This window comes from Dipodomys spectabilis, unplaced genomic scaffold (genome assembly GCF_019054845.1).
Source record: "Dipodomys spectabilis isolate Male_0828 unplaced genomic scaffold, ASM1905484v1 ptg000054l, whole genome shotgun sequence".
Classification (NCBI taxonomy): Eukaryota; Metazoa; Chordata; class Mammalia; order Rodentia; family Heteromyidae; genus Dipodomys; species Dipodomys spectabilis.
In genome coordinates this window covers 42350879-42367500 of record NW_024870731.1, presented here as the reverse complement: position 1 = coordinate 42367500, position 16622 = coordinate 42350879, and the positions used below count along the sequence as shown (strand labels likewise).

The window sequence follows — 16622 nt, the reverse complement described above, 5'->3', positions numbered from 1 at the left end:
AAGAAACAAGCTCAGAGGCAGCACCCAGGCCCTGAGTTCAAGTCCCAGTACCCACACAGAGATTGGGAGGTGGGGAGACAAAACACAACTCTCATATCATGTTGAAAACAAATGTATTAAAATGTCTTTAAAGTGTTGGTTCTGAGGGTGGAACCCAGGGCCTCACACTGGTCAGGCAGTAGCTTGACCACTTGAGCCACGCCTCTTGTCTAAGAATTTGCTCCACAAACCCTGCAGCTTCTTCCTGTCACGTAACCCCAGCACCCTGCTGCGATGACATGGATCACACACTGGTCACGATGGCCGCTACTCAGCTGTCTGTTGGGAGCCTGGAGGATTGTGTGTGTGTGTGTGTGCAGACCTCATGCTGTCTGAAACCATCACCCTCTGTTTGGGTGTGTGCAGTGCCTTGAACTCAGAGTCTTGCTCTCTTACTCAGTTTGCTTGCTCACGGCTGCTGCTCTATCACTTGAACCACACTTCCAGCCAAGCTTTTGGCTGGCTAATTGGAGAATGGAGTCTTGGGACTTTTCTACCCAGGCTAGCCTCCGTCTATGATCCTCTAGGGCCTCAGCCTCCCGAACAGCTAGGGTTATACTGGTGCTGGCCAGTGGTGGATCTAATGCCAGACAGCCCAAACTCTACCCTCAGAGCGTGTGAACGTGCAACATGAGTCTTAGGAAGAGCCGTGAAGTTGCTTCCACATGCACAGGCCGCCAGGGAAGCAACTTCCTTCCTCCAGCCCCCCCCCCCCCCCACGTCCTCTGATTCTTCATCCCACAGGAACCCAAACCTTCTCCTCGAGGCTCGGCTCTTCCCAGGACTGCACAGCCACCTGTGAAGTGAAGACACTTCCCACAGGCGTGCCACAGCCGTGTCCACCTTGAGAATGAACAGACCAGTGGCGAAGAAGACGAGGGCAGGTAGAGCGATTTAGCTGGGCGTGGTAGCTCTCCCCTGTCGTCCCAGCATTCAGAGGCTCAGGCAAGACTGAGTTCAAGGCCCGCCTTCCTACACAGCAACAGCCAGCCTCAAAAAGCAAAGCAGAGCAAACAAGAAAAAGTGGAGGCAGTCTTAGAAAGCAGCTTCTAAAGTGCTCTCCAGCGCTTTCTAAAGCTCCGGGCTCAGAAGCCTCTGCTGTTAAAAGACCCGGATACATCCTCGGGGCAATCTGACTCCATTCCTATTTTATTTCACCCTATCCTATGTTAAAAGACAACCACCACAAAACCCCGAGCCCACGGTGTGCAAGAAAGCCCGCACGCGAGCACAGAGGCGAAGGGCTCCGGCTGTCCCTGTCTGCGAACCATTTTAATTTTACTCAGAACAGGGCCCGTGTGGCCCGCCGGAGCCCCGAGTTCCTCGGACCCCAGCACTGCGCCCCACACACGGCACTGAGAACCCCGCGAGAGCTGTGCGTCCACGCCAGCGCCCCGCTTCCTCCCGCTAGCTGCTGCCCAAGGAAATGGAACCGCGTTGGAGGCGACCATCACGATCAGAAATGTAATTCACGATCTGACAGTCCTGCGCCTATAACCATCGCTGTCGGCGGGTTGAGGGACTTGAGGTCCAGGTCCCTAGCCTGACCCACAGCCCGGGTCACAGCTCCGCTGGCACCCAGTCCCCACCCCTGTCCTGTCGGGTGTGTAACCTTCAGACTAAGTCACCAGGCAGACTGTGAGCCGTGCTGTGAGCTCCAGCCAGCGCTCCCCGCAGACTGAATGAGCCCCATTGTTATGCAAGCCCTGGGCCCTCCACTCACACCTTCTTAGGGCTCTGGCCTGGCGGTTGCCCCTGGGCCTGAAGATGCAAATCGGGCTGAGCCCTCCTCCCACCGCTCTGTCTCTAAGGCTTCCCCAGGGCAGAGCCTCCCCCAGGCTGGCTGGGTCTGTAACCACATCATGGCTGACTCCGTCTGTATATCCTCTCCCAGCAGGTCCAGGCGCTGTTGTGGTGCGGGCCTGCTCCTTCTCCTTCCCCGGGACAGGATCACAGGATCCAGGACTGTGGTGTGGTCTACAGTGCCACACAAAGAACCCCCAATGGAGTCCTGAGTGGGAGTTTTAGGGCAGGCTTTGACTTGTGTCATCCCGGACAAGTCACTTCCCTGGTCCTCTTGGCGGAAGGGAAAGGAGTAGAAGCGGGCCAATCTGATGGTGTGTGTGTGTTAGGTACTTTGAGACAGAGTTGTGTTATAGCCCAGCCTGTGTGTGTGTGTGTGTGTGTGTGTGTGTGTGTTGGGTACTTTGAGACAGAGTTGTGTTGTAGCCCAGCCTGAATTCAAATGGAAGATCCTTCTGTCTCTGCCTCCTGAGCTCCGCCGGGGCTACAGGGGCGTGCCACTGGTCAGTGGTTTTCGGGTTGCTAGGCAGGCACTCGGCCACCTGGCCAGGTCCGCAACCCTTTTTTGCTTTAGTTTATTTAGCATCTCCATTTTTGTTTGGCTCAGCCTGGCCTGGATGAGGGTCATTCTCCCACAGATGGGACCACAGATGTGTTCCACTGCCCCTGGCTTCTCGGTTGAGATGGGAGAGGGGGGGGGTCTCTCCAATTTTTGCCCTGGCAAGTTCAAGACCCAGGACTGACAAAAACAAATAAACAAATAAATTGGTGCCAAGATGCCGATGCCCATCCACAGGGACCTGCCTGCAGAACAGTGCAGGCTTGGCGGTGACTGGAAAAACTAAAACATCAGCTGGGCTGTGTGGTGCCCACCTGTAATCTCAGCACACGAGAGGGGTGGGGCAGGAGGACGGCAAGTTCCAGGCTGGCCTGGGCTACATAGCAAGATCTTGTTCACAACGTAAGTAAAATAAAATACAAATGAAACCAACAGGATTGGCATCTGCTTTCGCTTGGATGTGGCTCGTTCCCCGAGATCCGTGCCTGGGAAGCCCCAACCCCAGTGTGGTAAGGAGGAAGTGGCCCTTCAGAAGGCAGAGTCTAGTGGGAGGCATGGCCCTTCAGGAGGTGGGGCTTGGTGGGAAGGCGGGGCCTGTGGGAGGCGTGGCTCATCCGGAGGTAGCGCCTGGTGAGAGGCAGGGCCTGGCAGGGGGTGGGGCCTGGCAGGGGGTGGGGCCTGGCAGGGGGTGGGGCCTGGCGGGAGTCCGTGAGGCCATTGGGGGCGGTGCCCTCAGAGGGGACAGGGCCGCTCTCAGCACGTTTCCTCTGCTGTTATAAAAGCACAGGCCTGGCTCTCCCTACCCTGTCTCTTCGGTGCCAGTCTCCATGGGGAGATCCCCTTGAGAGCCCCACCAGTGACTGAGTTAAAGTCAACCTCTTTTCTTTGCCAATGACACAACCTTGGGAACTGGATGCACACACGGGACCCAGCAATTCTGCTCCTCAGCACAAGCCCAGGGAGCATCAATCAGCCTCACCCAGGGGCTTGAACACGCATCGTCAGCGCAGCGTCAATAGCATAAGCAAAGGGCAAAGCCCCTAACTGCCCGTGGACAGACGGGAGGATGCACAACATACCTTACTGCTGATGTACACAGAGTGGAATACTATTTAGTCAGAGAAAAGAACAACATTCTGACTCTCACCATAATAAGATGGATGAACCTTGAGACACTGAGAAATAAAATCTTCCATGACCCCTCCATACATGAAATAATTCGAATAAGCAAATTCAAGAGGCCCAAACCAGAACAGAGGTGGCAGCAGGCAACGCGAGGCGGAGTGAGTTAGCGCGGGGTGAGTGTCCTGTTGCAGGCTGGGGGCTGAGGATGGAGAGAGGGCCAATGTAATTATTGTCAACGAATTTAGTTAAAATGGTTGCTTTCACCTTAAATGTATTCTTGCTACAGTTTAAAAGTGATTTGTTATTTACTGGTTGGCCATCTAAACTGTTACTCTACTGATGATCTAATAGAGATACAAAATGTACACTCCTGCAGTTATAGAAAACTTGTTCCCTACCAAGCCTCTCCCGGATCAGCAGGTGACAGGGCCCGGGAGGGGGAGGGGGAGGGGACTGCAGGCTGAGCTGCGCAAGGCCCGGATTCCATTCCCAACATCACAAAAGCAATGAGCACAGCCCAGGGCGGGGGGGGGGGGGGGGGGGGGGGGGGGGCTCCAGCCCGCAACGGTAGCTACCTGGGAGGCAAAAGTCAGGGATTGTGGTTTGAGGCCAGCCTGGATGAGGTCGGGAAGGGGAAGCCCATCCATCTTGATGGATGTGGATGTGGATGTGGTAGTTGTATGCCCCTCATCCCTGCTATGAATGAAAACACAAATAGGAGGATCACAGTTCAGGCCAGTCCCAGCATAAAGCTAGGCCCTAATCTCAAAAAACCACACACACACACACACACACACACACACACACACACACACACACACACACAGGCTGAGGATGTAGCACAAGTGGTACAGTACCTTCTAGCAAAGGTAAGGCCCAGTATGAGAGGAGAAGAGAGAGAAAAAGGAGAGAGGGGGGGAGAAAAGGGGAGAGGGGGAGAGAAAGAGAGAGGGAGAGAGAAAGGGGGGGGAGAAAGGAGAAAGAATTAGCACTAGCAAGTGTTTAACTAAGCACCTACTACACCTGGTTATTTTGTTCTAGGATTTCAGAGGCCCTCAGAGGTGATTTCTCTCTAACACGCAGCATAGATTTTTCCTCCACAGCAGCTCGGGCTGATGATTAAGATCCTTGGTGGGAAGTGTTAAAAGTCTCAAGGAGTACTTGAAAAACAACTGCACTAAAGATCACAACACGCTAATTGCCTCTCATCCCTTGGAGCCCTCGGGAGTGGAGGTGATGAGGGATTGAAGGTTGACCAGAGGCAGGGCAGAAGGTGACCACGGTGCTGCTCCACACAGCGCATTCATGTGCAAAAGTGAACACGATGTCTCCGGTGCCCTGTGGGGCCCGTCCTACCAGCCCGTCCTATCACTATGGTCCGGCTTGGGTGTTTTGCTGGCTGAGCTCAGACCCACAGACACCTAGTGATCGTAGCAGAATCAAAGGCCGTTCCCGGCTGAACCCCCTGGGATGTTAACACCTTTGTGATGGGAATTGATAGCTCTGAGAACTGATCCAAATGGAATTCAGGGTCCTGGGAAGCGTGAGGGCTCTCCCCACGCTGGAGGAAGTGATCTTGGCAATTTCTGTTGTCGTTGTTGGTCGTGGGGCCTGAACTCTGGGCCTGGGCGCTGTCCCTCAGCTCTTCAGCTCAGCGCTCTGCCTCTGGGGGACAGCTCCTCGGGCCCCTCCCCCTGGGTCAGGCCTGGCTTCGGGATTGTGGCTTTGCTGTCTCTTGGGCTGAAACCCTGTGTGGAGGGGAGAGGGCACCCCTGCCTTGCACCCCGCTCTTCTTCTTCTCTTCTTGCAGGAACACCGGGTCCCTGGGCCAAACCGATCTGCACAGAAATGAACGTGGGCTTCTTGGCTGGGGGGGCCTCAGTGCTCACCCCAGGGCTGGGACAGAGTCTAGCTGGTTCACACTCTGCCTGAGCAGAAGGCTGTGACCATTGGGGGTCACACCTGCGCCCTCCTTCCCCTGTCCCCCGAGTTCTCGTCACCTCTGTGCTGTCCGCACAGGCCGGCTTGCCCGGGAGCTTCTAGCCGCAGCACAGGACACTGTCGCTTTTGTGGCTCCTGTCCCAGTGTTTGAACTCAGGGCCTGGGGGCTGTCTCTGGGCTTCTTTTTGCTCAAAGTTAAGTGTTCTCCCACTTGAGCCACAGCTCTAGTTCTGCCTTTTTCTGAGTAGTTTATTAGAAATAAGCGTCGCATTGACTTTCCTCCCCAGGCTGGCTTCCAACTGCGATCCTCACATCTCAGCCTCCTGAGTAGCCAAGATTACAGATGTGAGCCACTGGCGTCCGGCAGAAACGGTCACCCTTGAAAGAAGATTCTGTGACATTCTATGTTTTGAAAACACAAAAACAAAGTTGGGCTGGGAAGGTGGCTTAGTGGTAGAGTGGTTACCTAGCATGCATGAGGCCCTGGGTTCGATTCCTCAGTACCACACACACACACACAGAAGCGATGCTGTGGCTCAAGTGGTAAAGCATTAGTCTTGAGCAAAAGAAGCTCAGGGACAGTGCCAGGCCCTGAGTTCAAGCCCCAGGACTGGCAAAAAAAAAAAAGACAAAGTTGACGGGACCTTGGAGGAGGAATGGTTAACGGTCCGTCTCCCGCCGTGTTCTTCCCGGGGCGGCCCACGCCGTCAGCCCTGCCGCTGTCTCTCCAGAGTGTCCACAACCCCGAGCAAGCCCCTCTGAGCCCAGCTGCGCCAGGTGACTGACGGGCCTGCCCAGTATTTCTTTTTTCTTTTTTTTAGTTTCTACCTAAGAAGCAACCATTTCTGAGAAGCTGCATTTTCCCCAAATTTCAAAGCAGTACCAAGGAGACAAAAATCAAAACAAAACAAATGAAACAAAACATGTATTTGGACCCCTCTTCCTGCAGTCACGTTTCTCCGTTCACACCGTGAGGCAGAACCGGGTCTCCACCTGCAGCGCGTGGAAGTTACGCGCTGGCTCTAGGCCTGCGGCAAATTGAAATCCATCTCCTCCAGCGCTCAGCTCACCTGGGCGGATGCCTGTGAGGGAGGGCGCTCTGGGTGGCTCTGTCCTGCCCAGCTTTCCAGCCTCTGCCCGCCACACCGGGGCACGGGGAGCAGACGCGCTGGCGCTGGCTGGGGTCAGGCCTGTCACAGGGCTGGGGAAAGCTTGCTAACCTGGGGGTGGGCTCTGCGGTTGTGGGTTTTCTCTCAGCAGCAGCATGACTAAGTTTGTTCAGAAATGGAGTTTCTAGATCATCTCCCCACTAACTATACAAAACATGGTTTCTTTTTATAAAAAAAAAAAAAGAGAAAATATTCTTGGCAATTTCTGTTGTTGTTTGTCATGGGACTTGAACTCTGGGCCTGGGTGCTGTCCCTCAGCTCTTCAGCTCAAGGCCAGCGCTCTACCACTTGAGACACAGTGCCACTTCAGGCTTTTTTCTGCTCATGTGGTGCTGAGGAATTGAACCCAGGGCCTCATGTATGTGAGGCAAGCACTCTATCACCAAGCCAACTTCCCAGCCCTATATTTTACTTTTAAATCAATTTCCATTCACCTAATAAATATTTACTGGGTAAATATTACCTAATGAAAGTATTCTTGCTTTCAAAACAACACAGTATGCTGGGCGCTGGTGGCTCATGCCTATAATCCTAGCTACTCAGGAGGCTGAGATCTGAGGATCATGGTTTAAAGCCAGTCCGGGCACGAAAATCCATGAGACTCTTATCTCCAATAAACCACTAGAAAACTGGAAGTGGGGCTGTGGCTCAAGCGGTAGAGCACTTGCCTTGAGCTGAAGAGCTGAGGGACAGCGCCCAAGCCGAGAGTTCAAGCCCCACGACCAACAAAAAAGAAACCCCCAAAAACAAAAACAACAACAACAAAAATCCCACAGTAGCATATGTACATGATTTCCAAGTAAGTGTTGTGTTGTTTTTCGTTTTCTTTGAGACAAGTCATGCTATGCAATGCAGATTGGCTTCTAATTCACTATGTAGTTCCTCGTGGCCTTAAATTCATGATCCTTTCCCCTCAGCCTCCTAAATGCTGAGATTTACAGGTGTGAGCCACCATGTTTGTTTGCCTTGAAATTTTTATTAAGGGAAGAAAGATAAATAACCACAAATTTTTGTTTATAGAATTAGGTTCTCAAAACTTCCTTGGTACCTCTGAAGGCAACAGTTCTCCTTTGATGTAGAAAGCCATGGAATTAGTATATCTTCAGAAAAGATCGAGGTTGCTGTAGTCTGCAATGGCTAAAACATTAAGAAAGGGTGGTCCTTAGGTGACCACTTTGTCTACCTGTGGGAAATGTGGAGCTAGAAGAGGGTCAGTGAAGTCATGTTGATTTTACTTTTCTAGGATATTTTCTGAGTATAATAAGTGTGATCTGTGGAGGGACTGGCCGAAGTGTCTCGTCTTTTTCTATCTACAGACATAAAAGTAGATAGAAAAATGACGTTGACTCTAATAAACAACACAAAATCGCTTGCTTGGCTAGATTTTTTTTTAATGCCTTTAATAAATAACACAAATAAAAACTCAAAGAAAGAAAGAATCCCAGGGCTAGAGACTGACCCCGGCCCTGCCTTCGGGTGCTATATCAAGTTAAAGCCATCAATGGCTGTGAACTGCTAGCCCTCACTCTCACACCTTATACCCTTAAAGAGCACCAGGGAGGGACCCAAGTATTTTTGGTATGGATTTAATTCCAGTATTTGCAACAACAACAACAAAAGCCTCCAAGATTGTACGCGGGGGTGAAGTCCCCTGTGTGTGAAATACTTGGAGCCGGTGGCAATAGATGTCTGACGTCTGGGATGAGGATCTCTGTGTAAGGATGATGGGGATGGCTCGAGCGAGGGATGGAGACTGACTGAAGCTGAGGACTAAGGAAAATCTGCTCACCTAAAAGAGCCGGGCTTGGCAAGGACCTCCCCCACTTCCTCCTATCACCTGGGGGAAGCCAAGTCCTGGCCGTGTACCAGCGGCTACTGTCCAGGCCAGCTGGTCTTCAGGGAGGTGTGGATGGCGGGGGGGGGGGGGGGGGGGGGCGGGGTCCTCATGTCTGTAAGCCCATACTCTTATACAGAGCACACGCTGTGCACATGGGCTTCTCCTGAGCAGGCGGGCAGAAGGCCAGCAAGCAAGGAAACTGCTTCGTTTTACTTTTCTTTAGTATCTCGTTGTTGTTATTTTGGGTGTTCTGGACTTTTTTTAGGGGGGAGATTGGACCCAGGGCCTCACGCATGGAAAGTAGGCGTTCTACCACCAAACGACATGCCCCCCCAAAACCAAAATAGACTATACTTATTTTTGTTATATGCTATATGTACGGTAGAGTCTAAAGGTGAAATAAATAATACAGGTATGTCTAAATACTTACAGACTTATCTAAATAGTTACAAGAAACAGCTCTTGCTACAGACTGGGTCCTGGGAGGTAGGGCATGAAGTGGTTGGGTTTATTTGGGGGCTTTGTTTTTGTTTTGTGTTTATGGTGCTGGGGATGGAACCAGGTATCCTGGACAGCTAGGCCAGTAATCACTCAGTGCGCTCTCACCTGGCCAACAACAGCAGGAATGATTTGAAAAACATGTTATTATCACAAAGGACGTAAATACCAGTAGCTCAAAAGACAAAAACCACATTCTGGTCAACTTTAGTGTGTAATCATTATGCAGATTCAGGAATACCAATGCCTGTTTCTCTAAAAACACAGCCTGTCTCAAAGTGAACTGCGAGCGTGCTGGAAACACCAGTTCTTGTGGTAAATGCACCTGGGCAAATGCACCGGGGTAAACCCACGGTCTCTCTGCTCATGCTGGGTCATTTCCTTCCCCTGCATCCTTCCAAGAATGGCCTGGATTTTGCCCAGTGAGGGCTGGGGAGGCAGGGGACCTGGGAACCACAGCAGGATTCCCCAACATTGCTCTATTCTGATTCTTTCATTGGAAAAAGAATTTTAAAAGTAAAGACAATGATCGCGGTGCTGTCACAAAGACACTCAATGCTGTAAAATGTTTTGAAGCCCTTTATGCATTTGTTTTCATTTGATTCTCATGATAAACAGACAAGGAAATAGTCCTGACATTTTTGTTGTTGTTGTTTTGGGTTTTTGGTGGTGTTTTGTGTGTGTGCGTGCGTGCGTGCGTGCGTGTGTGCGTGCGTGCGTGCGTGCGTGCGTGTGTGTGCGCGTGCGTGTGCGCCCCTGTCCTGGGGCTTGAATTCCAGCCTAGGTGTTGTCCATGAGCTTATTTTTTCCCCCTCAAGGGTAGTGTTCTACCACCTGAGCCACAGCTCCACTTCTGGCTTTTTAAAGAGATTAATCGGAGATAAGAGTCTCATGGACTTCTTGCCCAGGCTGGCTTTGAACTTTGATCCTCAGATCTCAGCCTCCTGAATTGCTAGGGTTACTGGCAGGCGTGAGCCACCGGTGCTCAGAGAGGCCTGAAGTTGTTAAGAGCAGGCTAACTCACAAGAGTCACCCCAACCAAGAGGCCTGACTCCCCAAAGAGTGGAGTTCTCTGGAGTTCTGTGGTTCTGGTTCTTTCAAAGTCTAACCCGATGTCCTTATCAGTATAAAGCTGAACGTCAAACCTCTCTTATCGTAGTAAGGAAATACGTCTTGTTGTCATATACATTGATTGTCACACTTTCTTATATTCTGGTGGAAGCAACAAGCAGAGCTTACTGTGGTCTACTAGCCATTCTGCCTTTCTCGGGAGATTCCCAACTGACTATTAGCAAAAAACGAGGCCTGGTCAAGCGCATTCTTCCCCCAGTGGTTTCTTCCGTGTACAAAGGTGCTTCGGTGTCAGGCCGGCCCCGGAGGACGGCCAGTAACGCGTTGTTCGCGCTCTGTTCCTCCAGGATGATTTCTGAGCTCCCTGGGAATTTCGGTTTGCACAAGTTATTAGGATGTGACCTTTCCCTTAGATTTCTTATTTTAGGATGGAGTTAGCGTGGTATTTCCCCCGTGGGAGCTGCCGCACTTCCTTCGCAGATAAGGAACATAGCAATGACAGTCACAGTGGGCGACCGGGGCTGTGGATCCCGGGCGTGAGGACAGCAGGCCAGGCGTTCCGGGCTTGAAAAGGAAAGCCACGCGGCTCGCTAACAAAAGAAAACTCAAGTCTGTGCTGCTCTGGCATTTCCCTGAAATTTATTCCTAATTGTTTCTTGTACCAGAGACCTCGTCTCATGACTCCGAAAGATTACCACAGATGCTTACGTCACGCACATTTCCTATGTCCTGCCCACTGAGAGTGTAAAAGCTTAAAAATACCAACTCACTTAAATGACTTCAGATCACAGGATCTGGAGAACAAGGAGTTCATGAGCTGAAAGGGGGAAAAAAAAAAAAAAAACCAACAAACACCTAAAAACCAAAAGGAAACAAACCAAACCAAAACGAAAACTAAAACAGCAAAAATGAAAGCCGCCCAGTCCTTCCTCCTGCTGCAAGGAAGCAGAGCGGCTTCCGAGCGCCGAGCCTCGCCACGCAGCCGCCTTCAAGTTCCCACACAGTATGGGCAACACAGAAGTTACTGGAAGTGGCCAATTTACCCAGCATGCTCTAGCGAGGCTATATAGCTCAGGCAAGAGACAAGGAACAAGGCAGATGATATAATGAAGAGGCTGAAACTCCACCGCCTTGCCCAAAGGAAAAAGCAAAGTGTTTCACCCACAATGCTTCTCCTAGCTCAATACGTTTTTTTGAAAGGTTTCCAGTCTTAGCTTTTTAATTGTATTATTATTCTCTTTAAGGGTTGTACCACGCGGTTGCCATTCAACAGGTCAGGTTCAAAGTGACACACGTCGTTTACCGTCCTCGTCCATCACGTGGTGATACATTTTCACCACAAACTTCCTCCTCTACTAGCTTCATTCTAAAATCATGACCTCTAATATTTAACTCACAAAGTTTAAAATACTTGAATTGTTTCAAGGGGTTAATCACCCCAGAACTTCACGCGCGCTCGGCAAATGCTCTACCACGAAGCTCCGCTCTTAAGCCCCCCAAATAGCTGACTTAAAGCTTTTTTTTTCTTTTTTTTTTAACAGACAGGAGCTCCGCTCTTTCTGTCTCAGGCCCACGCACGATACACCACAAGGCGTGTGCTGCCTTGTAGAAAATATTTTAAAACTAGACTTAGGAGGAGGCAACAGTACTTGATAAGAAATGCACTCATTCCCTTGCTCACGTAACTGCAACCCCTCTGTACAGTATTTTCACAATTTAAAAAAAAAAAACTAGACTTATAACTATCTATATGAAGTCCTACTTTTTTTTTTGGTTGTGGGGTTTGAACTCTGGGCCTGGGCGCTGTCCCTCAGCAATTCAGTTCAAGACTAGCCCTCTACCACTTGAGCTATGGTACCACTTCCAGTTTTCTGGTGGTTTATTGGAGATAAGAGTCTTACAGCCTTTCCTGCCCGCATTGGCTTTGAACCTTGATCCTCAGATCTCAGCCTCCTGAGTAGCTAGGATGACAGGCGTGAGCCACCAGAGTCTGGCTAAGACCTACTTTAAAAAACAACAACAGCTATATTTTAAAAGACCATTATTCCTTCCTCTTAATTAACAACACAGGATTTAAGAGTCCTGAGCGCCATGCAGTATAATCTGTCTTTATATTTTATTTAAACTTGCATCCTCTCAGGGAATTATGTGAAGCTTCCTTGCTAGAAAGTTGTCTTTTAAAAACTTCATAGCAGTAAGCCACCCACATTTTCTGTGTTCACTGATCCTCAGATGGATGAAGTTCTCCTCCCTCCCCTTACTACAGAGACAGACGGATGGACAGAAAGACAGACAGACAGACGGGCACAAGCCAAGGATTCATTTTAAATTAACAGAAGGCATTTAAACATATTGCTGTTTTGTATGTTTAGTTCATTTGCTACTAATATAGCCCCGGGCCAATTCAGTGTCATAAAAACTAATAAAGCAAGAGTAATATAATTGCTCAAGCACTTTCACTAACAAATTCCTCTGCTGGAGATTTATCTGAAGAAAACAATTTTTACAAGTAAACAAATGAGCTGCCTCAAGATATCCACAGCACAGAACAGTAAAAGAACAAACAAGCTGAAAACAAATACAAAATCCAAACCAGGCTGTGCATGGTGGTGCACCTCTCTCATTCCAGCAACTGAGGAGGCAGAGGAGAGAAGGGCTGTGTGTGTTATGGTACCAGGTCTTGAACTCAGGGCCTGGGCACTGTCCCTTAGCTTTTACCACGCAAGCTTAGCACTCTACAACCTGAGCCACAGTTGTAGTTCTGCATTTCTGGTGGTTCGTTGGAGAGAAGAATCTCATACAGACTTCCCTACCCAGGCTGATTTTGAACTGTGATCCTCAGATCTCAGCCTCCTGAATAGCTGGGATTACAGGTGTGAGCCACAGGTACCTGGCTCTCAGAGAGGGATGTGAAGCTCAAGGCCAGGCCAGAGAAAGTTAATAAGACCCGCTCTTATAGACAAAATATAAAACCAAAGCCCTGAGGGCATGGCTCAAGTGGAAGAACACTTGCCTAGCAAGCAGGAGGGCCTGGATTCCATCTCCAGCTAGGAAACAAGAGTAGAACCCCCTAAAGCCTGGCTGAGCAAGTCACCAACACAGAGGAACGTGTGGGCCGCCATGTCCGCCAGGCCTCCCTGTGGCTCCGCCCGCCGCCCCACCAGCAGCCAGGAGCCAGGGCATCCGCTCATCCAGGGCCGGGAGAAACTGTGGGAGGAGCCGTGTGGCTGCGCTCCTTCTTAAACACCTTTCCCCAACTTTTTAGTAAGAAAACTATTTCAGAAGAGATTCGTGTAAGGCCCAGGAACTCCGCATCTGCAAAGGCCTGGGGTGGGGGTGGGGGGAGAGACCCATCTCCAAAACAAGCCCAGAAGCCCAAGTTCTAAAGTAAAATCTGTGCCCAGGCTTCCTCGTGAATGCGCAGGGCAGAGAGCTTGGAGCAGAAGGCGGGCCTGATGCCCCCCCTCCTTCCCCCCCCCCCCCCCGTGAGCACACAAAGGATAAAGATGGGGTGTCCTATCAGTAATTCGCCTGTCATAAAACCACCAGGATCACGCAAGTTCAGAGCTCTTTCATCTCAGTCCTTTTCTCCCGTCCATCAGTGAACGCGTTTCCTGTGGCTCTGCTTCCTTTTACGGAGTCATTGGTCTTAGTTACAAATTAACCCTGCAGGTGACCCGGGCAGCCACCAGCCCTGCTGCGCCCCTGCCCTGTCCCTTCCCGGTGAGGCCACCGGGCAGTGCGCACGCTGGCTGACCAGCGATGTCGGAGACTCAGCTCTAGATTTAAAGCTGCCAGAGACCTCAGTCCTTTCTCTATTATTCTTTTTCTTTGTATTGCAAGCAACATAGACACAAGATAACATGTACCACGTCATTCATTCGTTCACCTTGAAGCAGCCCAGAGACGCTCACAGGTTGTACAAGCCAGTAACAACACCCCTATGTCTCCACGCCTTGGCCCAGCCTCTGAGTTACCATCAGCCTTCTGCCTCTAGGAGCTGATGGCCTTGCGTGGACCTGCGCCCCTGCCTTGCATGCACACCAGGGCCATGCAACACGCTAGCCCGGACGAACACACGGGAGAGTCGCCAAACATTCAGGGTCACATTCCAAACACGGATTGTTTACTTATGCCAAGACAACCAGGTTTGTGACACTCATTTTCTGATGTGGAAGTGCACACTCACCCTTTTAAGAGCTCGGCCCTGCCCTGCCCTGCCCTCTCCTTCCCTTCCCCTTTTTTGTTGATTCTGAGGCCTTGAGCAAGCTAGGCGAGTCTTTCTAACTCTAATACCTTTAGGTTTTCCCGACACTGAACTTTCTAATGTTTCTAAGATTGGATTGTAAGCATGGCCCGTCCCCTCGGCCCTGCCTGTCCTCCTGGAATTTCCCACAGCTTCTGCCTCCCACGCCATGACTGTCTCCTTCCCTCTCAGCATGAAAATGTAAGACCACTGACTGAGTTCTGGGGGAAAGCGCGCCCCGGGGAACGGCCCGTGGACGGGGGTCTCGGTGGGATCCCACCACCCGCACGGTTGTGGTTTGAGCATCTGCATCCCATTGGTCACCAATTAAAATCTTTGCTAGAAGGCGGGACCCACGGCGGCAGGGCCTGATGGAGCTGGCCGCCCACCAGCGTGGGTGGGGGTCCACGTGCCAGGCAAATGCACCACCACTGAGCTCCACCTGGCCCCCACGTGCCTGCCCACACCCCGGGGTTGGGCAAGAGGCTGGGATAGGACATAGCTGATGGCCGCACGGAGGCCAGAGGGGTACAGAGGGGGCTGCGGAACAGCGTGTGCGAGGAGAAGGCAGGGGGAGCCGTGTGGCTCAGAGGCCCAGCACCCGCTTAGCACGCCCGGGGCCCCAGGTTCAACCTCCAGGACCAGGAGGCAAAGGACAAGGGCTCAGGAAATACCCAGGGGCAAGGGAGGGATGACACCTCCCGTGACTTTAAGAGAATTCCTTCTTTGAGGACCAGTGATCAAGACCCCACCAGGCCCTGGTGCTACCCCCAGCATCACGCCTGAATACCCAACCCCACTGGAAGCAGGGCCCTCTTCCCTCGGAATGAGACACGGCTGACCGCAGAGTTACAGACACAGCAGAGATGGGGCCCTTAGCCCCAAGAGTCACACACTGGATGTCAGCAGAGGCCAGCGGTGCCTTTTCAAACATCTCGTTACCATGATGCTGACCTTGGTGGCCTGGTTTCATGGTGGTGTCTGCCAGGTTTCTTCACTGAACAATTACCTCTTTTCCCTTTTGTAACAAAGACACATTGGGGGAAATACCCTGTAAGTTTCTCACTTTCCTCCACCCTCTAATTTCAGTATTGATGGGCGGATCCTGCCTACCGCGTGCGTGGCTCTGGGTCTCCGACAATTCTGTTTTCTGAGTTCCTCTTCTGTTTATTAAGTTTTCTGCGAAAGAAGAGTTTTTCTCCTCCCTACCTTTGTTTATCTACTCATTCATTCATTTATTTGCCTCGGTCTGAACTTTATAGATACATTTCATTTGGGAAATTATAATCCAATCATATTGGTTAGTTTGTTATTGTTTCTTTTCTTTCTTTTTCTTTTTGTCAGTTGTGAACTCTGGGCCTGGGCTCTATCTTTGAGCTTTAGACTACTGGTCTACTACTCGAGCCACAGCTCCACTTCTGGCTTTTGGTGGTTTATTGGAGAACAGAGTCTCATGGACTTTCTTGCCTGGGCTGGCTTCAGATCTAAGCCTCCTGAGTAGCCAGGATGCCAGATGTGTGCCCTTGGTGCCCCGCTGGTTAGCTGTGCTGTTGTCAGGGTGTCCCAGCTCTGGTCTCCCTTGAGTATATCCCTACAACCACCAGTCTGGCTCTGATCTCCCAGTTGTCCACAGAGCTCTAGGAGCTGCTTTGTCATCGGGAGGGCCCTGCTTCTTGGCCCTGCCTCTCGAGGATGGGGCAGGATCCCTCCCTGGGCGCCTGTACTGCATGCACATCTGTGCACACTCGTGCACGCTCTGCATTCATTTCTGTTATTCCTCTTTCAGTGCTGCTGAATCTCTTTATCTACGGTTTTAGGAAAATGAGCCACTCTGTGACTTTCCTTACTGACGGTGCTCAATAGTCCCCAAACCATGTCAAAGAGTGACTGGTGTCTCCCTGCCTTTCCCGGACACAGTGGAGATCTGTGACACAGCTCTGGGATCAGGGGCCAAAGGTTTACATTCTCAGCGGTGGACTTCCCAGGCCCTTGGCCCCAGCTGGCCTCTGAGATGGCGTCTCAGGAAGCAGCAGTTTCGGCGTGGGTACAAGCTTCCCCAGCAACGCCCCTCCAGGATGGAACTCCTCTTATATACGGTGAAACTCACCTGTCACTTCCTGGCCATAGATCCTGCATGTACGGCCTACAGAGACCAGGCAGACATAGTCATTTTGATCAATTTCATTCTAACTATCACAAGAACCTGAAGGAATGTATTTACCATTAGTCCTTGAGTACGAAAACAAAAGGAATGCACAAGACTTAGTCGAGACTTATTTTTTCAGGATGTGTGTTATTTCTCCATGTCTAGGTCATTTTCCTATCTTTGTTTTG

The 16622-nt window shown here is 51.0% G+C and overlaps 1 protein-coding gene across 1 annotated transcript in view; it reads right to left on the bottom strand.

Moving 5' to 3' along the window:
- Positions 1-16622, bottom strand: part of Pparg (peroxisome proliferator activated receptor gamma) — a 106450-nt gene that overhangs the window by 71021 nt on the left and 18807 nt on the right. The window lies entirely within an intron of this gene.